This window comes from Myotis lucifugus, unplaced genomic scaffold (genome assembly GCF_000147115.1).
Source record: "Myotis lucifugus unplaced genomic scaffold, Myoluc2.0 scaffold_16, whole genome shotgun sequence".
Taxonomy (NCBI): Eukaryota; Metazoa; Chordata; class Mammalia; order Chiroptera; family Vespertilionidae; genus Myotis; species Myotis lucifugus.
This window is the reverse complement of record NW_005871064.1, coordinates 13,374,246-13,399,499: the sequence shown is the minus strand read 5'-3', so window position 1 is coordinate 13,399,499 and position 25,254 is coordinate 13,374,246. Positions and strand designations below refer to the sequence as shown.

The 25,254-nt window shown below is 41.3% G+C and overlaps 1 protein-coding gene across 3 annotated transcripts in view; it reads left to right on the top strand.

Annotated features, from left to right (window-relative positions):
- Nucleotides 1-25,254, top strand: part of ZHX3 (zinc fingers and homeoboxes 3) — a 123,093-nt gene that overhangs the window by 39,819 nt on the left and 58,020 nt on the right. For all 3 annotated transcript variants that reach the window (XM_023750883.1, XM_006085182.3, XM_014452596.2), the window contains exon 2: nucleotides 24,307-24,426. The gene's annotated coding sequence lies outside the window, so the exon portion shown is untranslated. The remainder of the gene's footprint in view (nucleotides 1-24,306; nucleotides 24,427-25,254) is intronic.

Here is a 25,254-nt window from a genome sequence, read left to right as displayed (position 1 = left end):
ACTCCCTCACTCCAACTCCAAAACGTATTACATGGTCCTTGATTTGTGATTCCACAATTTTGGGCTTGTGACATTACAATTGCCTCCATGGTGATGAGCACTAATGTTCTCCTGGGCTGAATTGTGATAGCTGTGGAAGGCAGCAAATAGGCTGAAAGAAAGATGAGCTTCTGCTTTTATAGCCTTCCCTCCTGCTAACCAGCTTATTCGTGAATGGAAAAGAATATGTAGAAACAGTGCAGTACACATACACTTAGCTCTATATGTTACACATCTGGAATTTCAGTAAGGTTCTGGGTGGTTAATGTCAGCAAACTCTCATGCTTCTCTTTCAAATGTCTTTTTCAACTCTTTTAAATTCTTTGTTTTTGTCTTTCTCTCAGTTCCAAACCACTTTATCTTTTTTGGCAGGTGGAACAAAGAAAATGTTGAATCACTTTCTTCTCAGTGGTTTGATTTTTAGAATCTTTCTTGATTTCTTTTTTCAGTGTTTAGTTTTCTGAGCTTAACAGAGTGAAAAGCAGAGATTCCTTTGACTAAACAAAACCTTAGTTTCATTAATCAAATGCTACAGATTGTACTTGTGTCTTTTTTTGTTTGTTTGGTTGTACTTGTGCCTTTCCTTCCCCCTCCCCATTGATTTTTAGAGAGTGTAGAAGGGAGGAAGGAGAGGAGGGGAGAGAGAGGAAAAAAGAGAGAGAGAGAGACATTGATGTGAGAAAGACACATTGATTGGTTGCCTCCTGCATGTGCCCTGACTGGGGCTGGGGATCCAGGTATGAGCCTTTGTCTGGGAATCAAGCCTATAACCCTTCTGTACGTGAGTCAATGCTCTAACCACTTAGCAGCACTGGTTAGGGTTACTTGAGTCTTTTTAAAAAAATATATTTTTATTGATTTCAGAGAGGAAGGGAGAGGGAGAGAGAGATAGAAACATCAATGATGAGAGAGAATCATTGATTGGCTGCCTCCTGCACACCCCCTTCTGGGGATTGAGCCTGCAACTTAGGCATGTGCCCTTGACCAGAATCGAACCTGGGACCCTTCAGTCCCCCGGCTGATGCTCTATCTACTGAGCCAAACCAGCTAGGGCACTTGAGTATTTTTGATGTAGTGTTGGGCTGATTATTATTATTTTTTAAATTCTTTATTGTTTAAAGTATTACATATGTCTTGTTTTTTCCTACTGACCTCTCCCCAGCCACTCCCCCCCGCCCCCAGCACATGCCCTCACCCTCCTACTGTCTGTGTCCATTGGTTATGCTTATATGCATGCATACAAGTCCTTTGGTTGATCTCTTACAATCCTGCCCCCACCCCCTGGCCCACCCTCCTCTGCCTTCCCTCTGAGGTTTGACAGTCTGTTCAATGCTTCTGTGTCTCTGGATCTATTTTTGTTCATTAGATTCCACAAATGAGATCATTTGATATTTATCTTTCTCTGACTGGCTTATTTCACTTAGCATAATGCTCACCAGGTCCATTCATGCTGTTGCGAATGATAAGAGTTCTTTCTTTTTTACAGCAGCATAGTATTCCATTGTGTAGATGCACCACAGGTTTTTAATCCTCTCATCAACTGATGGGCACCTAGGTTGTTTCCAAATCTTAGCTATTGTAAATTGTGCTGCTATGAACATAAGGGTGCATATATCCTTTCTGATTGTTGTTTCTGATTTCTTGGGATATATTCCTAGAAGTGGGATTACTGGGTCAAATGGGAGTTCTATTTTTAATTTTTTGAGGAAACTCTATACTGTTTTCCACAGTGGCTGCACTAGTTTGCATGCCCACCAGTAGTGCACGAGGGTTCCTTTTTCTCCCCATCCTCGCCAGCACTTGTTGTTTGTTGATTTGTTGATAATGATAGCCATTCTGACAGGTGTGAGATGGAACCTCATTGTCGTTTTGATTTGCATCTCTCGCATGATTATGCAAATGATCATGTTTTCATATATCTCTTGGCCTTCTGTATGTTCACTTTCAAAAAGCGTCTATTTAGGTCCTTTGCCCATTTTTTTTATTGGGTTATTTATCTTCCTTTTGTTAAGTTGTATGAGTTCCCTATAAATTTTGGAGATTAAACCCTTATGGGATATCACATTGGCAAATATGTTCTCCCATGCAGTGGCTCTCTTGTTGTTTTGTTGATGGTTTCTTTTGCTGTGTAGAAGCTTTTTATTTTGATGTAGTCCCATTTGTTTATTTTCTCCTTAGTTTCCATTGTTCTAGGAGCTATATCGGAAAAGTTATTTTTAAAGAAAAAACACTATGGGGTTATTTATTAACTATAGACATCTCTCAAATGAAATAAGTCTGCTACGTCTGTGTAATAGTGGACTACATTTGACCTCCATAATACTCTCTCAAGGGTTTATTGTTATCAGAGTGAGAAATACTTACACACATGAGCTGTACTTTATTGATTCCACAAATGTTTATTTGTGGTGTTCAAACAAAACATTAGGTTTTCAGACTGTCAGATAGGAAATGACATAGGGTTTTCCAGAATGCCTCCTGATGTGATGCCAACTCCTCTTTGTATGTGGGGGACCTCTGATAGCCTGAGAACATTGTCACAGGAAGCTGCAATCTGTGTCTTGCGACTTTTGACCCACTGGATTTACTGAGTCTTTCCCACCTTATACAACCTATACATCCTTTCAAGTACTTGAAGACAGCTAACATCTTCCCTTTCGTCTCCCAAGCCCTTCTCTCCAAACTCTGGATACCCAGTTTCTTCAGATGTAACATCCTTCCTTATTCTATATCTTGTGATCCTAATAGATGATCCCAAGGTTTTGTTAGCTTTTTTTGGTGGCTCAATCTCTTGTTAAACTTATTCTCAGTTGACACTCTTCCTCTTGGAACCCATCTCTAGAGTGGAGCTTCAAAAATGTTTTATTTAATGGAATATTTTTACCTCAGTGGTCTTACTTAACAGTAAAATCTTATGACACAATCATGTTTTGGAGTAAGTATTATTTCCACGTTATAGATGTGGAAAACTTGAATCCAAATCTCTTGGCCTTAAATCAGCTCAGTTCTGGTGATCTCTGTGGTGACAGATTGTAGCCAGATATCCCTCACATCTGACATTCTCTGGAGTCCATTCCAGAAAGCCGCAGTTCATGGCATTGCTGGGAGAACAGGGGAGGACTGTTCAGAGCTGCTGTGTATTTTTTTCTTCACATCTATGAACTTGAAGAGACGGGGAAGAGGAGGAAAAAAACTCAACTTGGCACAAATGATGTTAAGTGAGATCAAATAAGGTGAAGAGCAAAATAGAATCCAGAAATTTAGTTTTGCTTTTACTCAAAGTTCATGGGCGGCTGCTGTACAAGGTCCTTTTTACTTTCCACAAATGTTAAGCACTTTTCATAACATGAATCTTATTACCTTTTAATTTTGGTTGTTTATGAACTTAAATAGCTTCATAAAAGACAATGAACCAATTGAACATTAAGATCAAACTACATGTTTTCTTTATTTTACTTCTTCCTAATGTACAAATTATTACACTTATGGTTAAAATTATTTTGGTTCCTGATACATTCATTGTAAAAGTACTTACTGAACAATCAACAGTGAAGTTGAAATTTTAAATTAAAAAAGAGAGGGCCGAAACCGGTTTGGCTCAGTGGATAGAGCGTCAGCCTGCGGATTGAAAGGTCCCAGGTTCGATTCTGGTCAAGGGCATGTACCTGGGTTGCGGGCACATCCCCAGTAGGAGATGTGCAGGAGGCAGCTGATCGATGTTTCTCTCTCATCGATGTTTCTAACTCTCTATCTCTCTCCTTTCCTCTCTGTAAAAAATCAATAAAATATATATATAAAAAAAAGAGAGGAATCGTAACACTCCAGAAACTAAATATTAAAATTGTCTCTGTTCTTTTAGTTTTTGTTGTATGCATGCATAAATTTTACATGGCTAGAACTGTACAAATTTATACTATCTTGTCATTCTGAGTATTTTTCCATGTTACTATATAGCCTTCATAATTATTTAGTTTGTTAGTTTACCTTTAAATATTCTCCAATTTGTTGGATGTTGTTATTTATTCTGTTCTATGCCACAAAAAAGACTGGCAATTTTGTTGAACATTTAAATGGTTTATTTATTATTTTTCTTTATAAACATTGTCTATTTGCATCTTCATGTATCTAGTTTCTCACCTCCCTCTTTTGTTCTTTCTGGCAAAGGGAAAGGAATTGTTATTTTTAAGGATAATTTCTCAGAAATAGGATAAGCATCTCCAAAGGTATACAAAAGAACATTAAAATAGTTTTAGGAGTTTCTGAGAGAAGCAAGATTATAATTAAAATGAGTCATTTAGCAGAGTTATAGCTTAAAAAGTTAATCTTGATTTTTTATTTAAATCCTAAGGTGTGTTTTTGTTTGTTTTTAATCCTTACCTGAGAATATTTTTTTCATTGCTTTACTGAGAGAGTAGAAGGGAGGGGAGGAGGGGGAGAGAGAGAGAGAGAGAGAGAGAGAGAGAGAGAGAGAGAGAGAGAGAAACATTGATGTGAGAGGCATTGACTGGTTGCCTCCCACATGCCCCCTGCAACCGAGGTATGTGACCTGAAACCCTCCTGTGCACAGGTTGATGCTCTAACCACTGAGCAACTGACCAGGGCTAAATCCTTTTTTTAAAATTATTATTAAAAGAGAAATTGGACATCACTTATCTTTGCACACAAAATTTAACTGAAATCATAAATTAGATTAAGTTTTAAAAAATGTGTTCTTGGCTAAATTGAACGTAGTTTAATTCTGAACAGATCTTGTATTTGCTTTATGATATTGGCTCCTATTATCCTGCAACTCTGTAATATTAGCATTGGCCAGGTAGTCCCCTGGGCTACTCCCTGGGAGGTGGTCATTCCCTTCTGAATCCATTCTGTTCACTTGGGGGACCTGGCCCCTCTTTTATAAAGCTGGAGCCCTCTGGCCAGAGGAGCTCCCCTGTATGGTGCCCTTGCCCTTCCACTTGCTTTTCACTGGCCATAGTTCTGGTTTCTGGAGCAACAGACAAGCTTCTTCCACTAGTCAGGAGTCTTCAGAAAATCAGAGATCAGTTCTGGTTTTTACTCTTTGTGTCCTTAACTCCTGGCATAGTGCCTGGCACATAACAGATGCTCAGAAACTAATTTGCAGAATGAACTGTCTTGAGACAATCCTTCAAATGTGTGGATACAACTACAATGTCCCCACTTAGTTGCCTCTTCAGATTTAATGTCCTCCAGTTCAGCCATTTGTCAGGATAGACTCTCCAGATTCCTTTCTTCTAGTCATTCTCTCACCATTGTCTGTGACCACAGTTTGCTGTCAGTTACTCTGTTAAAATACAGTGGGGCCTTGACTTACGAGTTTAATTCTTTGGAGACCGAGTTCATTAAGGAGCTCGTTAAGGAGCTTGTTGACTCAAATTACTCTATCAACTCAATGCAAAAAATCGGCTGAGAGACAGCTGGTATCTCAAAAAACTCGTTAGTTGGGACACTCGTAAGTCAAGGCCCCACTGTATGTGGCCAGATTTGCATCCAGCTCTCTAGAAATTATCTGATTAGCAGTAATGCATTCAAATGTGTATTACTTTTCTTCTTTAGCAAAACCCCGTTACTTGTATCTTTTCACGTGATCTGCTGTCAAGCTGGTCTTTTCCAAGAGATGCTTGTGCAATTTTGTCCTTCTAGATTAATATCATTTGGGATTTGATGAGAGCTCTTCAGTATCCTCATGTTAAGTCGTCAGTATAAATGAGGACTGGGGAGGCCCCTGGAAGAGCTCTGTGTAAATCTCCCTCCAAATTGACAGTAATCCCCTAATCACATGCTTTTCAAACTGTGATGCGCATACAAATTACCTAGGAATTTGGTTAAAATGCAGGTTCTGATTTAATAAGTCTGGATACAGCATGAGATTCCATCTTTCTAACAAGTTTCCAGGTGATGCTGATGCTGTGAGGCCTATGAGGCCATACTTTGAGCAGTAAGGCACAGTTTTTGGGTCCAGTTGTTCATTAGTGCAAACCAGGGATCCTCAAACTTTTTAAACAGGGGGCTAGTTCACTGTCCCTCAGACCGTTGGAGGGCCAGACTATAGTTTAAAAAAAAACTATGAACAAATTCCTATGCACACTGCACATATCTTATTTTGAAGTAAAAAAACAAAACGGGAACAAATACAATATTTGTATTTGCATGTGGCCCGCGGGCCGTAGTTTGAGGACCCCTGGTGCAAACTCTTCAGTGTTTGGATAGTTGTGCTGTCCCATTAGAGCCCCCAACAAATACTGTGTGATGCAGGTACTCAGAGCTTCATCTCCTATCTCACTAGGTAAATGAAGAAAGCATGAGTGTTGCAGTTTCACCAGCTTTGAAGTGGTTGTGGACCTCTCTGTGCATGTTTGATTGACCCTTTATTCCAGCCCAACAAACTGTTATCCAACATAATTGATATTTTTTCAAGTTTCTTGTCATCTGGACATTGATAAAATGCTCATGTATACTGAGCACTTTTTAAATTATAAATCTGGTGTACTTTTGTATATCGGAAAGTTACCCAAAGAGAAACTAAATACTTAGTTTTTTAAACATTGGCTAGAAAGTGCAGTGTTACTGATAAAATTCTTGTATAAGAAATGTTATGGAGCATCCAATTTTTTTTTGTTCTATTGGAATTTGGAGAAAATGGATGCATTGTTGAAATTACATTCCTAAACTGAAAGATACTCTTGCAGCTGGCTGCCTTTCAGTTATAGATTAGCAAGTGAGTTCTGTAGAACACAGCACAGGGAGGTCATGAGCACCTTATCTCCCCTTCCAACCCCCCATCTTCTGATCTTTTAAACAAATTCCACATATCCTAGCATTTCATTTGTAATACTTCAGTATTTAACTTAACATAAATATTTTTATTGAATTATCTGTATATATAAAAGCCAAGCAACTGGAATGACCAGAATGACTGGTCACTATGACGTGCACTGTGGAGGCCAACCGGCCCGATCGGGGCCCCGATTGGCCCGCTCAACCTCCTATGGCCCCTCCCCCGGCCGGCCCTGCCCTGTTTGCCACCCCCCCCAACCCTATCGGGAGTGGGACCGGCTGGCCACCCTCCCAAGTCCCCTCCCCCTGCCCTCCTGGCCCCAATCGGCCCCTGTCTGTGTGGGTCGGCCAGACCCCACCCGTGCATGAATTCATGCACCGGGCCTCTAGTAGTATACATAAAGAAAAATGAAAAGGTGAAGGGATTAAGCAAACAACAAAACAGAACTCATAAAAAAGACAATAAACCAAACCAAGTATTATTAGTCTCAGTGAGTTGATTACTTCACCATTGTTCATTAATATGTTTAGATAATTTTAACTCCTAAATACTAAATACTATGTCTTCCAAATATGTAACAAAATTGAGTCCTGTAACTAGACATTAAATTAGGAAATGTCAATCAGAGTAGAAAAACAACAGCAGCAAAAAACTAAGTCTTGACATTGATAATAATAAGGCTTTTAGTTTCAGTGAAAATAATCATGCTCATATTCAATCCAGGTTGAAAAGAATGACTTGGATGTGTTAGCAATCTATAATAATAAAAGCGTAATATGCTAATTAGACCAGACATCCTTCTGGACGACCTTCCAGACAACCTTCCGGATGAAGCCAGGGCTGCAAGGGAAGCCCATGTCCCAGGTGCCAGAGGGAAGCCGGTGCTGGCAGCCCGGGGAAGGAAGGCCTATTCTCGCATGAATTTCGTGCATCAGGCCTCTAGTGATTAAATAATAGAACTTAAACCCCGTAACTATAGTACCATTAACATATCTAAAAATAGCAACAAGTTTTTTAATATCATCTGATACTCAGTATATTAAAATTTTCCTGATTGCTTAAAATGTATTTTTTCAAAACTCATATTTTAGTTTTAATTGATGGTTTATATAAGAATTACAGGTTTAGAAGATATATTTTTTAACCAATGTTTTATTTCTTTTATAAAACTGCAGCTTTTATGTAGTACTTATGCTATGTGCTTGCTAAATTATTAACAAAGAAAATGTAGTAATTTCTATCATGATTATTGCATTTTTGGTTAAAAGAGAAGATATTTTTAAAAATTGCTCCACTCGGCCTTTCCAAACCTGTACTAACTTGGTTTAGTACAAAACCTACTTACAGATGCTGCTGTAGCCTTCCATTTGCAAAGTCATTTGTATTATTCTGGATTTGCCTTCCTCTCATCTACTTCCACATATTCTTAAATTTTATATGAATTCTGTTCTCTATCTTCCTTGTTTATGTGGGTAGCCCATCTTGAGGTTATATGACTCCCCTTTCAGTAGTGACAGGAGCACTACATGGGGGGAGAAAAGAACTGGTTTCGGATCTTAGTTCCACGGCTTAACTTCATGACCTGAAGCAGTGTACTTAACTTCCCCAATCATGACTAATATGTTTAATTGCTTTTCAGTGGCCTGCATCAGACAATACCACAAATTGTTCAAAATATCCTAAAGCTCCCCAAACTTGTAGGCAGAGAGGAAGCAAATTATTGGGTCACTGCTTATCTTCCCAAATTACAACTTAGGGAACATTGCCTAAGGAACCAGGACAGAGGCCCCTAGATGAAGAAAGTGGGAGAGGAGACACAGGAAGGTAAATAACTAATAATAACTAATGTTTAGTGAGTGCCTATAACTACTTTTCCACATGCTCATTTGGACCACATAGCTGCCATGGCAATATTATGATCAGATAAACTTTGGGTCTGCCAGCATAGCCTAGTGGTTAAGAGCAACAGTCTTGCCAATGGATGACCTAAGCCAGGTTTCTTTGCCTCTCTGTCTGATTCCTCATCAATAACGTGGAGATAACGGGCATTTGCGTCATAGGGTGTTCGTGAGGATTACATGAAATAAATGTCAGGTGCCAAGCACAATACCTGGTACATAATCACCACTCAATAAAGCAAACTGTAATTTAGCCATCACTTCTTTTTAGACTTAGTCTTTTTAAAGGAAGTCTACGGAGTTTTAGTAACTTAATAACAGAGTTGGTGAGGACTGAGTTAGTAGATTGTTCAACAACCATAACAGAACTTTGTCAAACCTGAGTGTTCCCTTTTCAAACTGGTCCTCTTGAAATGCCCTTATTTATTCCATTGTTGCTTTTGCTAAAAATGTGTTTGGACTTCTTATTACAGTTTTCAGTCTATAGGTGTGTTTGTTTTCTGTTGTTGACACTCTTAACAGATATCTCCTGTTTCCCCCACTTTGCTCCCCTCCGCCCAGCCTCTACCTCCCCTCCCCTGGCCAGTGTGTTTTTGATCAAATTACAACTAGGATAGAGGTGAATAGTTGTTTATTCAACAAACTTTTATTGACCACCTACTATTTGTAAAACATACTGTTGAACACTAGGAATATAGCAGTGAACAAGTAAAGGTCATTTCCCTGTGGCATTTGTAATCTAGGGGGCAAAAAAAAGCTTTCATCAGCACCTTGAATTGTGTCAAAAATGTGATAGTACTAAACATTGTTAAAACCACTGAAAGGAAAAATGCAAATTTTGGAATGTTTTGTAGGTATATCCAGTACTTTTATTGGTACAAGGTCATATCCTTAATATGTTACCCAAAGGAAGACAGATGCCTTCTTTATGAATAAAATGAGATGTACTGAGGAAGACATCAGTCTGTATCCAGTTCAATGATGTAATCAGCCCTTTAAATTCAAATTTGGGATAAAACAAGGACCTCCTTTATTTATTTATTTATTTATTTTAAAATATATTTTATTGATTTTTTACAGAGAGGAAGGGAGAGAGATAGAGAGTTAGAAACATCGATCAGCCGCCTCCTGCACATCTCCCACTGGGGATGTGCCCACAACCCAGGTACATGCCCTTGACCGGAATCGAACCTGGGACCCTTCAGTCTGCAGGCCGACGCTCTATCCACTGAGCCAAACCGGTTTCGGCAAGGACCTCCTTTATTTTCCTTCTGTTTGACTGTGACTTTGGAGTCATTCATTAACTTGAAATAGGAAGCACAATTGCATTGAACAACACAATTAACACTACGTTATCATTCACCAGTGACCTACTGATTATTGAAAATGGTTATATATTCAGTAGTATTAGGTTCTACTAGTTAGCATGTCTAAAAAGCCTGTTGATGTCTTCTTAAAGTTTTGCAAATGTTTGTGTCCATTCAACTCAATACCTTAATGTTAAATAATTACAAAATACATACAGCTAAATAAACAAAATTATAAAGACCTGAAATTCAAAGGGGTGTAAAGGTAATTTAGGATAGTTGACCTTCCAGTACAAAAATGCCCAAGCCTATGCTCAACACCTCTGGTGATGGAGAATGTTTAACTAAAGACCACAGGTCATGGGCATATAATATACCAGTAAAGGTGGGAATTTGTCTGTTGTAAGACAGTAGTGGTAGTTATCTATGGGAAACTTTGGGGCCCTATCTGTAAGAAGAATTTATTTTCCCTCAAATATCGTTATGGTCATCTAAGACTTGTCTTCTACAGTCCAGTTTTTCTGCCTATGAACTTCCAGTTCGTCACCCTTCTGGTAAACTTTGGCATTGGCTGGAGGAATATCCCCCAATTTTTTTTTGTTTTCTAAATTTGCAGTTTCTTAGAGCACACAATTCTAACCATGTATTTATTTAGCAAATATTTATTTTTATTTTTAAAAATATATTTTATTGATTTTTTACAGAGAGGAAGGGAGAGAGATAGAGAGTTAGAAACATCGATGAGAGAGGAACATCGATTCAGCTGCCTCCTGCACACCCCCTACTGGGGATGTGCCTGCAACTAAGGTACATGCCCTTGACCGGAATCAAACCTGGGACCCTTCAGTCCGCAGGCTGATGCTCTATCCACTGAGCCAAACCGGTTAGGGCTAGCAAATATTTATTAAGTGTCTATTGTGTGCTAGTCGCTGTTCTAGATAAAAAAGGATGTTAGATGGTAGCACTGAGCAAAAAGTTGATATCGTCATGGAGATTTCAAATTCATGATTGAGTGGCTCTAAAGCTGCAGTCAAACATGAAATAAAGGAAATGAACCCGGTCTGAGGGAGATGATCATCCTGGTTTGGGACATGGTGAGCTTGGGAGCAGTGGGTCATTCAAGAATAGGTATGCTGTGGGTAGGTGCCTCTGTGGTTGAGAGGAAGCTGGAGTTGAGGATCGATGGCATGTAAGGTGGAACTTGCAGCACTTGGAACAGAGGTCAGCATGGGAAAGTGAGTGGTCTGAGAGCAGGAGAGAGTCTCAGATGGCCTGATTCTTGGCACCTTGTTAGTACCAAATAAATGTTATGAATTCATTTATTTGATCAACAGCTGTATCCCTTTTCAAGTACTTATGTAATAAGCATTCTTTATTCAGTAATTGTAACATTATGAAGCAAGTCAATTTTCTCATTACTTTGGGGGAACTAACTTTTCTATTACAAATGTTTGAGAAGTGGAGTTTTTTGTGTAATAACTTTTCTTTTTAAAATTATATAAGTAGCCCTGACCAGTGTGTTAAGTGGTTAGAGCATCGGCCCATGAACCAAAGGATCTCATGTTCATGTCCTGGTCAAGGGCACTGGGTTTCAGGTTTAATTCCTACGCTAGTGGGGCATGAGCAGGAGGCAACTAATCGATGTGTCTCTCTTAACATAGATGTTTCTCCTCCTCCCCCTACCCCTCCCGACCTCCCTTTCCACTCTCTCTCTCTAAAAAAATCAATGGAAAAAATATCCTTGGGTGAGGATTAACAAAAAGCCCCCTCAAAATTATGTAAGTAACATACGAACATATATATATTTATTAACAGCCAAAATATCTGCAAGTATAGAGAGTTAAGTTCGTCCTTTTTACCTCTCTCCTCACCTTTGTCCCACCCAAGACTTCATTTTCTATGACTTCCCATGTACTGTTTCTAAATAAAATTGTGTTCTGAACAGAGTCTAGTTTAGAGATTGGAGAATGTGATTCATCATGTTTGTCATTAACTCACAGTGACCATGGATAAGTTATATTAATGTTCATTGACTGCGTCCCCAGGAGATGTACTTGCCTTCCCCCACCCCCCTTACTGGTGGGTGAATTGCTTTTTATAGGAAGTCATTCAACTGCATTTAGTAAATAACTGAAGCTCCATATTATGGACTTTTGCAAGCTGTACGATAGCTGGACAGATGTAGGTAAGAGGGGGAGACCACATTTCCAGAGTATAGAACATCATTGGCATATGAGTCATGCTTCTGCACACGCATACATGCATGTGCATGTGCACACATACACAAATAGGACATCTAAGGAACTGTGAAGTATCTTTGGTGATGCAGTTAATTTTGAGTGTTATAACCTGTACCGGTCTCTAGCTGATCAAAGTAATTATCTTCAGGGAATGTTAATTAGAAGTGGTCATAAGATGCTGTACATTTTGTTAGATTGCTTATTTGCCTGGTTTTACTGCATGTAATGGAACTAGGTTTCTATAGTTTATGTTTGGCTATCATTTAGAAGTGGTTCTCATTAGAGGCATTGAAAGCCTAATTCTGTCTAATGAGAAGAGAAGTTATGTGATTGCGCTTGGTTTTGGCAGCATATCCTTTGGTTTCCAGACGTTTTACAAAGTTTCTGATTAATTTTCTACATTATGCCTATTTCCTTTCAAGAATTTTTATTAGCAGTTGTTTTGCACTTCACATTCTACTTGATCAATAATTGTCAGGATTTAACTCTAAGTTTTAATAATTTATTTGATCAACACTGTTTCTTGTATCCCAAATTGACTTTTTTTTTCAGTCTGCTTAACACTTCTTGTCTATGCCTTTTATTGTGCAAATAAAACCATGGAATAGTAATTTTTAACTTTTGGGGAGCAGACTGAGATGCCTTGGGGCATCTAATGCAGAATTTCTCAACCTTGGCACTATTGATATTTTGAGCTGGATATACATTGTTGTGAGGGCTGTGTTGTGCATTGTGAGATGTTCAGCAGCATCCCTGGCCTTTACCCACTAGAACCCAGCTCTCTCAGTTGGGACAACCATAAATGTCTTCAAGGTCCATCCATGTTGTTGCAAATAGCAAGATTTCATTCTTTTATATGGCTGAATAATATTCCATTATAGATATCACATTTTTTTTATTCATTCACTCATCAATGGACACTTAGTTGTTTCCACATCTTGGTTATTATAAGTAATGCTGCAATGAACATGGGGGCGTATATATATTTTTGAGTTAGTGTTTTCATTGTCTTTGGATAAATACCCAGAAGTGGAATTGCTGGATCATATGGTAGTTCTATTTTTAATTTTGGGGGGCATCTCCATATTGCTTTCCATAGTGGCAGCACCAGTTTACATTCATACCAACAGTGCACAAGGGCTCCCTTTTCTCCACATCCTTGCCAATTCTGGTTGTCTGTTGTCTTTTATATAATAGCCATTCTTACAGGTGTGAGGTGATATCTCATTGTGGTTTTGATTTGCATTTCCCTGATGATTAGCGGTGTTGAGCATCTTTTCCGGGACCTGTTGGCCATTTGTATGTTAACTGGTATTTTTAAAAAGCTACTCAGGTGTTTCTGATGTGCATGCAACCTGGGCTGAGAACCCTGGTTGTGTGATCAGAGTGGTAACTGTAGCAGGTTCCCTCAGCACAAGTGGGTACAGGATCACTGGTCCTGCTAAATAGTTGGAATATCCCTCCAGGGTTCTGGGTGTGTGTGTGCCTTGTCATTTGTCATGCTATTTCTTCTTCCTCTAGTCCTAGCACTTAGGTGGGTGGTCCCCCACTTTATTATAAAGAGCTGACCGGTGTGGTCAGTGGTTAGAGCATCAGCCTGGGGACCAGGAGTCTCAGGTTCAATTCCTGGTCAAGGGCACATGCCTAGGTTACAGGTTTGATCCCTGGTCCCGATTGGGGCACGTGTGGGAGGCAACCAATTGATGTGTCTCTCATATCGATGTTTCTCCCTCCTTCTTCTTTCCTCCGTCTCCCTCTCCTACCTTCCCTCCCTTTACACCATACTTTTTTATTCTCAATATGTGCTTAAAATATTTAACTTGGATGTTAAGAGTAGGAGAAATTTGAGAGAATGCTTTATGTAATTCAGTTTTAAGAATTAAGTGAATACATTGATATAAATTTCTATACTAATTTAAAGAGCTTTATCTTTGTTTTGTCTAAAGAAGTATATTTGAGTACTTCAAATATCATTCATCTTTCTCAAAATATTAGACACAGGTACAACATGATGGAAAACTGTCTTTTTACCATTTTTATAAATACTTTCAAACTTTATTCATAAAAATTGAGATATAACATACATACAGCAACATGTACATGTTTTATTTATTTATTTTAAAATGTTTTTACTTTTAGAGAGGAAGGGAGAAGGAGAGAAAGAGAGAGAGAGAGAGAGAGAGAGAGAGAGAGAGAGAGAGAGACATCAATGTGAGATATGAGAGAGAAACATCAATTGGCTGCCTCCCATATGCACCCCGACCAGGGAGCAAACCTGAAACCTGGGCATGTGCCCTAACCGGAAATTGAGCCTGTGACCTTTGGGTGCATGGAAGGATGCTCAACCAACTGAGCCACACTGGCCAGGGCAAAATGTGCAGATTTTAAATGTATAGTTCAATAAGTTTTATACTTATGTAAACACCACCCAAAGGTAATCTCTATTCTGATTTTTACCATCATAGATTTTTAAAAGAACTTTATATAAAGAATCATATAACATATTCTCTTTTATGTCTACTTTCTTTTGCTCAACATAATTTTGAGATTCATCCATATTGTATATATCAGAAACCTACTCTTTCTTTTTAATTGCTGAGTGATATTTCATTGTATGAATACCACCATTTGTTTATTCATCCTCATGTTTATAGACATGTAGGATGTGCCCAGGTTTGGACTATTTTATTTTATTTTTGTTTTATTGATTTCAGAGAGGAAGGGAGAGGGAGAGAGAGAAACATCAATGATGAGCAAGAATCATTGATCAATTGCCTCCTGCACGCCCCCACTGGGGATAGAGCAGAGCCCACAACCTGGGTATGTGCCCTGACTGGGAATCAAACCATGACCTCCTGGTTCATAGGTTGATGGTCAACCACTGAGTCATGCCAGCCAGGCCAGGTTTGGACTATTTTAAACCCAGGGATGGTTAATTTGTAGCTTTGCCATAAACCCCTTCATGCCCCCCTGCTTCTCTTTTCCTGTGTAGTAGTGCTTGCAAATCAGGCATTTGCTGACAGTTAAGGGCTTGTTTCCAGGAGGGAGCTTGTAACCAAGAGCACCACAGAGAGCAGAGAACAAAACTAAAGTGGGTCTGCCAAATCCAGGACAGATGCCTCAGGAGTTCAGTGCCTGGGCACAGAGTGGCAAGCCTGCAAATTAATGGAAACCTCCTTTTATAGAAAGAGAAAGAAAGAAAGAGAGAGAGAGAGAGAGAGAGAGAGAGAGAGAGAGAGAGAGAGAGAGAAACCTAGAGAAAACTATCACAGCAGTTCAGGGTTACTCAGAATGCTGAGTGCTGATGACAGAGAGTGGGTGGGATGGTTCCTCCCCAGCTGGCTCTGCAGTAAGTGTCACCAAGTGCCCATCTGGGCTTCCTTCTGCTGGGCATCTGGGGTATGGAGCACCAGATGACTTGAAGCATTTGCTATGCAGCCCCTCACTGCTCTTCCAGTACAGGCTAAAAACCCCATGGCCTCTTTGGGCAGATGTTTTGGTAATTGGAAAAAATACTCCCCCTAGCCTTAAATGGTTGTCATACATTCAGATACTCAGCATATTATTCAAGAGCAGGAATTGTGAGACCCAGGATGTCTCCCTCTGAAACAGAATAGGGTACAGCACCCCCTATATCATTCCCCGTGGAGTACATTCCCTTTGTGCTACCACCAGCCAAGGAGAATATGGCCTTTATCCCACCTGCCCCCTGAATCTTGACACAGAGTTCAGGTTTACTGAGTACACAGAGCTGAGGAAGTGTGGAGGGAGAAATACAGCTATTCAGTCAGCATGTTGAAAACACTTTTAGAGGATGGGAAATTGTGTGGGTGCTGAAGACAGGGCCCTCATTAGGCAGTGGTAGGGTTAAAGGAGAGGGTACCCTCTTCACCTGCCATGTTATAAGAGCTTTCCAGTTCTAGAAGAATTTGTGGCAAAGCTCATGTCAAGAGGGAGTCTATTGTGGATGTTACTAGAGGCCCAGTGCATGATTTCATGCACAGGTGGGGTCTGGCTGGCCCGCTCCAATGGGGGCCCATTGGGCTGGGCCAGTTGGGGGGAGGGGCCACAGGAGGTTGGCTGGCCGGCCCTGCCCCTGATCAGGGTGGGGAGGGCCTATCGGGGGTGGGTCCGGCCAGGGGAAGGGGCTGCAGGAGGTTGGCTGGACGGCCCCGTCCCCAGTCAAGGTGGGGGGGCCAATTGGGGCCCGGATCAGGTCGGTTGGATTTCACAATGTGCGTCATGGCCACCGGTTGTTACGGTTGTTCTAGTCTTTCCACCATTCCAGTCGCTGACAATTCCAGTCGCTGGGCTTTTATATATATGCTAGAGGCCCGGTGCACAAAAATTTGTGCATTCAGGGGGGAGGGGGGTCCCTCAGCCCGGCCTATGCCCTCTCGCAGTCTGGGACCCCTCAGGGGATGACCACCTGCTGGCTTAGGCCCGCTCCCCGGGGGATTGGGCCTAAGATGGCAATCAGACATCCCTCTGGCAGCCCGGCAGCCCTCGGGGGATGTCCACTTGCCAGCGGGGAGCAGGCCTAAACTGCAATCAGACATCCTTAGCGCTGCTGAGGAGGCAGGAGAGGCTCCCACCACCACCGCTGTACTGGCAGCCATCAGCCTGGCTTGTGGCTGAGCAGAGCTCCTCCCATGTGAGAGCACCCTGACCACCAGAGGGCAGCTCCTGCATTGAACGTCTGCCCCCTGGTGGTCAGTGTGTGTCATAGTGACCAGTCATTCCCAGTCTTTCTGCTGTTAGGGTCAGTTTGCATATTACCCTTTTACTATATAGGATAGAGGCCTGGTGCATGGGTGGGGGCCGGCTGGTTTGCCTTGAAGGGTGTCCTGGGTCAGGGTGGGGGTCCCACTTGGGTGCCTGGCCAGCCTGGGTGAGGGGCTGATGGCTGTTTGCAGCTGGTCACACCCCCTTCAGGGTGGGGGTTCCCACTGGGGTGCCTGGCCAGCCTGGATGAGGGGCTGATGGCTGTTTGCAGCTGGTCACACCCTCTTCATGGTGGGGGTCCCCACTGGGGTGCCTGGCCAGTCTGGGTGAGGGGCTGAGGGCCATTTTCAGGCTGGCGGGTGACTGAAGCTCCCAACCTCTCCTTTTTTTCTTTTTTTTTTTTATTCTGGGATTTATTTACCTTCTATGGCTGTCACTGGAGCTGAGAGCTGGCTTTAGCTCTGAGGCTCGGCTCCAGCTTGAGGCCTCGGCTGCTGAAAGCAGGTATCTGGGTTTGTTTGGCTTCTATAATTGAAACACTGTTGCAGCTCCAGCTCTGAGGCCCGGCTGGCTGAAAGCAGGTTTCTGGGGTTTGTTTAGCTTCTATAATTGCAACATTGTTTCTTAGAGTGCAGCTCAGAGGCTGGCAGCGGCAGGTGGGGAACCTTGGCTTCCTCCATCACTGGAGCAAGCAAGCCTCCTGTTCGCTTCAGCTGCCTGGCTGCCAGCCGCCATCTTGGTTGGCAGTTAATTTGCATATCGCCCTGATTAGCCAATGGGAAGGGTAGCGAAGTTACGGTTAATTACCATGTTCGTCTATTATTAGATAGGATATAGATACTGACCAGCTTTGCTGATAACTACCAAAAGGATCTTCTGATGCTCGGTGGCAGACTCAGCCAACAAGTAGTCCACTCATCACCCTAGGCCAGCTTTCCCCCTCCCTGGACTGTTGTTTGTCTGTTACCTCACTGCATCAGGTTTTTACCTGCTTGTCTTTTGGCCTCCATTTCTCTGTTTTTTTCCTTACCTCCTTTTTTCTTGCCTTCTTCAACTGTAACTTTCTGGTTAAAAAACAAAACAGACATCAGAACTTTGCATTAGTTAACATTTTCTGCCAAGGCACTGACCCTGAGCAACTGCCAGAAGATATTTTTATTGCCTTTAGTTTCATTATAGATGACAAAATGCATGGAGTTAGATTTCTTTTTCCCAGGATTTGGTTGTTAGTTGTTTATTTCAACACCAGATGGTATTTTCTGATTAAAGTTATTTATAAGCTTTTTGATTCTTAAAGCTCATTGTTATATTAGTGGATCACCTTGGACCATGTGCCCCATGTGTTGAGAGGAGGTATAAGCTGAAACTTTGAAAAGTTGACACCAAACTTAGGAAGTGAAGCAATCACTGCCCCTCAGACTAATAATTTATTGATTTCAAGATGACTTTTAGTTTGGGGGAATATATAATTTCCTTGAAATTGCTAGTCTTAGAAAAAGCCACAGTTATTTTTCCTGGGTTACTATGTTGTCTTTAGTTGTCATTTTGATGTGCAAGCAAAGAACAGATTGTGTCCAGTCCAATTTACATTTATAACTTCAAACAATTATACTCTCATAGACTTTAGCAAAAAAAACCCCTCTATATATAAAAGGCTAATATGCTAAGTGTCCGACCGTCTGACCGGTCACTATGACACACACTGACCACCAGGGGGCCAACGCTCAGTGCAGGAGCTGCCATGACACGCACTGGCCATTTGCAATGTGGACCTGGCGCCGGCAAAGCAACACTTGGCTTCCCCCAAGTGGGACACAGGCCCCACCACCACCCCAGAGTGACAGCCCATCAAATCACAGCCAATGCTGCTGAAACCCCATGGCACAAAATGCGGCCCACAGCCCAGTCCAGCCTGGAAACGGTGGCTGTGGGTGCCGGGTAATGATGTCACGTAGCAACACCCAGCTTCCTCTCCCTAGTGACTAGCCTCCTTGCAGTTTCTTCAGCCCAGGAACACAACTTGCTTCATAGCCAGGTGGAAACATTTTACACTTTAACCAAATGTCTGTGAAGCGTTTTCCAGTGCCTCATCTCATTTGATCCTCACAGAAGTCCTGGAGTAGGTAGATAGGAGACTTGGTGGAATCCTATTTTCTTTTCATTAGCCAGAAAACGGAGATTTAGAAAGCTTAGAAACTTGACATGACTGAAAAGAAATAAGAAATGGTGGACCTTGAAAATGACTTCAGGTTTTCTCACTGCACAGAATATAGTCAAACACTGCTGCAGTTAAATATTTTACCCCTTGTTCTCTGTGCGTGATCTACAGTAATAATTTGCTTCGTGTTGATATTTACTGCTGTGTTGCTGACAATTACTTGAAAGAGAAGTTGGGGTGCTTCACTGGGCCGGAAAAAGTTCAGCTACATCAGAAAGCAGGTCTAATTAAGCAAGTTTATTCTATCCTAATATATAAAAACCCTGGGTCCGTCATGACCAGAGGCTCCACCAACCGGAAGTCAGTCCTGCAGTCAGTGCTGGGTTGCTGTGGCGACCAAGCACTGATTGCTGCGGCTGCAGGTGCAGTGACCCAGCACTGACTGCTGAGGGGGCCCCGAATCAGGCCCAGAGAGAGGCCTGAAGAGAGAAGCAGGGTCTGATCCCCAGCCTCTGTGGCAGCTGTTGATCAACCGTAGCCTTTCTCTTTCTCTCTAGCAGCCGCCCTCCATTTCTCTCCAGGCTTCCACTGGGGCTGCTGCTCAGCCCTGCCTTTCTGATCAGACCCCGTTGATAGGCCCAGAGATGCTGACTGGCATGGAAACCGACCAATCAGGACCAAATCTGGGTGAAGTGTGAGAGCCAATGGCTGCCTAGGAGGCGGAGCTTTGACACTGACTGGCATAGAAACCGACCAATCAGAACCAAATCTGGGTGAACTGTGAGGAGCCAATGGCTGCCTAGGAGGCGGAGCTTTGACACTGACTGGCATAGAAACCGACCAATCAGAACCAAATTGGCCAGCAGAGGAGGGCAGTTGGGGGCAAGATCAGGCCAGCAGGGGAGGGCAGTTAGGGGTGATCAGGCAGGCAGAGGCAGGTAGGGGCGATCAGGCCGGCAGGGAAGGGCAGTTGGGGGCGAGATCAGGCCAGCAGGGGAGGGCCATTGGGGGTGAGATCAGGGCAATTGGGGGCAACCAGGCCAACAGGGGAGGGCAGTTGGGGGCCATCAGGCTGGCAGGGGAGGGCAGTTGGGGGTGACCAGGCTTGCAGGGGAGAGCAGTTGGGGGTGACCAGGCTGGCAGGGGAGGGCAGTTGGGGGCCATCAGGCCAGCAGGGGAGGGCAGTTGGGGGTGAGATCAGGCCTGCAGGGGAGGGCAGTTGGGGGTGATCTGGCTGGCAGGAGAGCAGTTAGGTGTTAATCAGGCTGGCAGGGGAGCGGTTAGGGGGTGGTCAGGCTGGCAGGCAGATGCAGTTAGGGGCAATCAGGCAGGCAGGCAGGTGAGGAGTTAGGAGCCAGAAGTCCTGGATTGTGAGAGGGATGTCCGACTGCCAGTTTAGGCCCGATCCCTGTGGGCCTAAACCGGCAGTCAGACATCCCCGGAGGGGTCCCAGATTGGAGACAGCTATATATAAAAGGCTAAGTTGACTCACATATGCACGATACATATAAAGCTCTCACTGGTGCCAATCGCATGTGTGTGGTTCAATCTGTCATTGTCAATCGTGAATTTGGTTGACATTTCTATTTAGAGAAAGGACGAATAGTGATATTAAAATACTTCTTCTAACTAATTTCCTTTCAATGTGCATGAATTCATTCACTGGGCCACTAGTTTATAGAGAAAAGAGTTTTAGAGTCTTCCTCCCAGCCCTCCCAATTATGGTTGACACTTTAAGCTCTAGCAGGTGTGTTTGAGCACAGTCTTTGGTAAAGTAGCTAGTGTCTCATAATCAGTTTTAGGGATTTGAATTATATCAGAGATAACTCATGATACCATTCTATGAAGCCTGTTAAACAATTTACTCTTATCATTGAGCATATAAGGCTCATGATAGCAATTCCTCTACTAGGAACTAAAGATGATGAAAATAAACTATAACCAGGGAAATGCAAGCTCTACCAGAATCCTGGTAGCCTTTATTGCAGAAATGAATAATCTATATAGTATATAAAAGCCTAAACGACCGTTACAACTGGTCAACCAAACGACTGGTTGACTGTTCACTATGATGTCCACTGACCACCAGGGGGCAGACACTTAACGCAGGAGCTGCCCCCTGGTGGTCAGTGCGCTCCCACAGCCAACCTCCTGCGGCTGGCCAACCTGCCATGGTCCCTCCCCCCAGCTGGCCGGCCAACCTCCTGCAGTCCCACCCCCTCACCAGCTGGCCCCATAGGGACTGGGCGAGACAGCCCCGATTGCCAGCCAGGCCGAGGGACCCCACCCGTGCATGAATTCGTGCACCGGGCCTCTAGTGCCTCTATAAACATTTGTGTACAAGTATTTGTTTGAATACCTGTCTTCAAGGTAGACACAAAAGGTCACATATTGTGTGATTGCATTTATATGAAATATTATGGAAAATAAGTCCATAGAGGCAAAAAACATAGTAGTGGAATAGGGAATGGTAGTGACTACTTAATGAATTTAATGGGCGACTAAAATGCTTTGGAGCTAGGTAGAGGTGACAGTTGTACAACATTGTGAATGCCACTGAATTGTATACTTTCAAATGGCTAAGTTTATGTTACTTCAATTTTACCTCAATTTTTAAAAATTACATCATAAAGTTTTTGTGATCTCATAAATAACTGTGGCTTTGCTGTCATAGTTACCTTGTGACTGTAGGAACCCATGTGCTTTATAGTATTAGAACATTGGGAAAGTTCTTTCCACCTGTGGGCAGGAAAATTGGAAGATGGCTTATCCCAAGTGGGTTTCTTTTAAAATAACAAGGAATATAGTTTTGTTTTTTTCATCTTTATTTGTAGAAGCTGGTAAAATTTATATCTTGAACAGGCCCTAGGTTTTAAAGTTTGATCTTGACTGATATTGGTTGGTTTCTTTATTTAATTTGAGAAAGCATGTCTAAAATAACTTCATGTTGTTTGGAGATGGAGCAGATTTTGGTTTTATAAAAATTAAGAGTAAATTAAAAAAAAAATCTAGGATATACATATGGAATTATAGTAAGATTTTTCTGATGATTTGCTATGCTGCACTGCTAGAGATTTTTGTGACTATCTAAAACTATCACAAATACTTTTTATTGTCAGTGGAATTGATGTCAGAAATAAAAATTCAAGAAAAAGAAAATCCTGTTTTAGATCAATCAAGCAGAGCTTGTGCAAAAGCTAAAAACCTAGTTTCTTTTTTATTTTTTTTAATCTTACACCTGTTTTTTGAAGGAGGGACTTTAGGTTAGATTCTGGCAAAAGGTCTGAGATTGAGAAGAACTTCTTACTCAGAAGGGTAGAACTGTTTTGTCAATATGATCATGAAGCTTTTCTTTATGAGTAAAGTTGATGCTTCTCCCCTCCCCTCCCCCCGTCCTGCTCCTCCCCCAGTGTTATATGTGGACTCATTCCTCCTGCAGAAGTATCTGTGCTGTCTTGCACACTCCCACCTGGTTCCTCTTAGGATCCACAATATGCCATCCAGACTAAAAGTTTGTAGACTTGAAGCCAACAAAGCTAATTGGTTTCTAGTGGATTGAACCCACAGCTTCTGGCATCATTAGCATCATACCCCAATCACCTGAACTAGAGAGTAAAAGAATAAATGCCTTGCTTGAGCCAGGGCCTTGTGACTTTAAAGTTAGAAGGAAATTAGTAAGCGTAGCAAGCTGTCTGGAATAAATCTAATAAGCTAAAGTAGTGGGTGAATGTGAGTATTCAGCTTAAAATAGTTATTGCTTCTGATTTCCATAAAATTATGGTTTCCTTTTTGTGATGTGCACTGGATAATTTTTTAAAATAAGAACGTCAGTCTTTAAGTTGTGGAGAGTTAAAAGTTGTTTTTCAATAAAGTATTAATTAGGAAAAATTTCCAACGAGAGCTAATTCTACTAGACATTGAGCTATACAATGGCAGCAGTAAAGTGAAATAGGTGGACGAGACTGCAGCTTACACTGCTTACATTTGCCCAAGAACCTCTGCCTGTGAACAGCGCTTAGTGAATTTCCTTGCACAATTTACTTAAGCTTTCTGTGCCTTAATTTTCCCATCTGGACAATCTGAATACTAGAATCTACCTCATAGGGTTGTTATAAAGGTAGAATTAGTCAATTTAGTTAAAGCTCTTTAGAACAGTGCCTGACAGAATCAGAACTAGCTATGTATATGTTAAAGAAGTAAGAATGATGGTGAAAGATGAGTAGGAGCTACTTGGTGAGGGGTGCTGTTTTGAGGGGCAAACTTGTTTACATTTACAGATACTCATAGTTCTGACCCTTTCTGGTGTACCAATGCATTGTTCTGTTTGAAAGTCTAAGATCCTCTGGCATATTCTCTTTAAGGCCATTATACTGCTAGTGGACATTTCAACCAAAGAAAATGCTTTGGAAAAGAAGTAAAGAACTCAAAAGAATTGGTTTTTACTGTTTCCCAAGTAATTATAAGATCACATGAAGCATCTCTGGTGGGCTTTTTTTTTTTTTTTTAAACATAGTTACTGTCTTATTTTTTATTCCAAGAGTTACACTGTGTGTTCTTCATTGGCCCTGGGCAGAAAGTGAAAATGTAGGGGTAAGGGTCAGAAACAAAGATAAAGATAACATAGTTTTTGGCCTAGAACACACAACCTAGAACATTGTAGTACCTCTAGATTCCATGCCAGGAAAACCCCAGAGCTTTGAATGGAAAAGTGGTGAAAAAGAACATATCCTTGAAGGTGTGCAGCCTTGAAGTTGTAAAGCCACATGTCAGTTAATTTTATCATTTCTTCTAAGCCATCTCAAATTTAGCTAGGAGGGAGAGAGGGAAACTCATTGGTGCAGAGTGTTAAAATTACAGATTTTAATGAATCATCTTATTCTGATCTATTATAAGAGACAATTGACTTTGCCTTATTTCCATTTATATTTTTCAGTTTCTACTAGCATTTTAAGTAGTTTTAACTGTCTAGTTTGTATTTTAATGACCTCTTTTTACTCTCTCCACCACCTTGGCTTACCTGTTTGTGTGTAGTTCTGGTGAAAATGAATTAGGAAAAGAGATTGATGAGATTGGATAACTCAGCTTCCTAGAATATACTTGATCTTTTTTCTCATGGAGTGATGATATGCTGCTTCTTTTACAGGACTGAATTGCAACTGCAGAAGCAACAACAAGTGAACCTTTAAAGATGCACACGGGACTGTATAAAGTGAAGAGAGATACTGAAGAAACCAATGAAGTAAGAAAAAAGTATATTTCCCAGGTAAATAGTATGCTTCTGAATTTTAGCACGTTTCTTGCTATAATATTTGCCATAATATTTAGTTCTTGTATTGCTGTTAAACTTTTTGTTACTTTATCCTCCTTCCATTTTTATTGCTGAGCGCTTTGACCACATGATTTGTTTTGAATTAGCCTAAAAATCTGTATTAAATATGCAATTTATATGATTTCTTGGATCACCTAGGAACCTGTTACGTCTTAGGTTGACAATTGGGTATTATAAAGGTAGAGTTGTGTCTCTGTGATATGCAGATTTAGTCCAAGGTCAACTTTAAATCCAAATGTAGAACTTATACCTTTGTTTTATTAAATAACTGCCTTGAAAAACTAGAACACTAATTTGAACACTAGTTTTTCAAGTTACATTCTACGAGATGGGCAGCAATGCCCTCAGAAAGAGTAAACATTTTTTTCAATGCTAAATTTAATGCTGAAAACAAAGCAGACTGGCTAATCAATCAATGTAAATAGACATGCCTTCACTTTATGAAGTAGATGTGCCCTAACAAAATTTTATTATTATTAATTTAGTTGGGAACTCAATTTATTCTGTTATTCAGCACTCCCAAGATTCAGGTGTTTTTGTTGTTGTTAATATTTTTAAATAAAGGAAATCCATTACATAACTTTTCATTATAACATTAAGAGCTCTTTTCCAGTATACTGAGTAGAAATTTTGGGAAAGAAAGTGGAGGAAATTGAGTCAGAGTCATTGGTGGTAATAGTGCTGGAAGCTTGTGCACAGCATCCTGACTTAGACATGGCAACTCCTCCACAAGCCTGGGGCCACCCAGCCCATGGGATATTC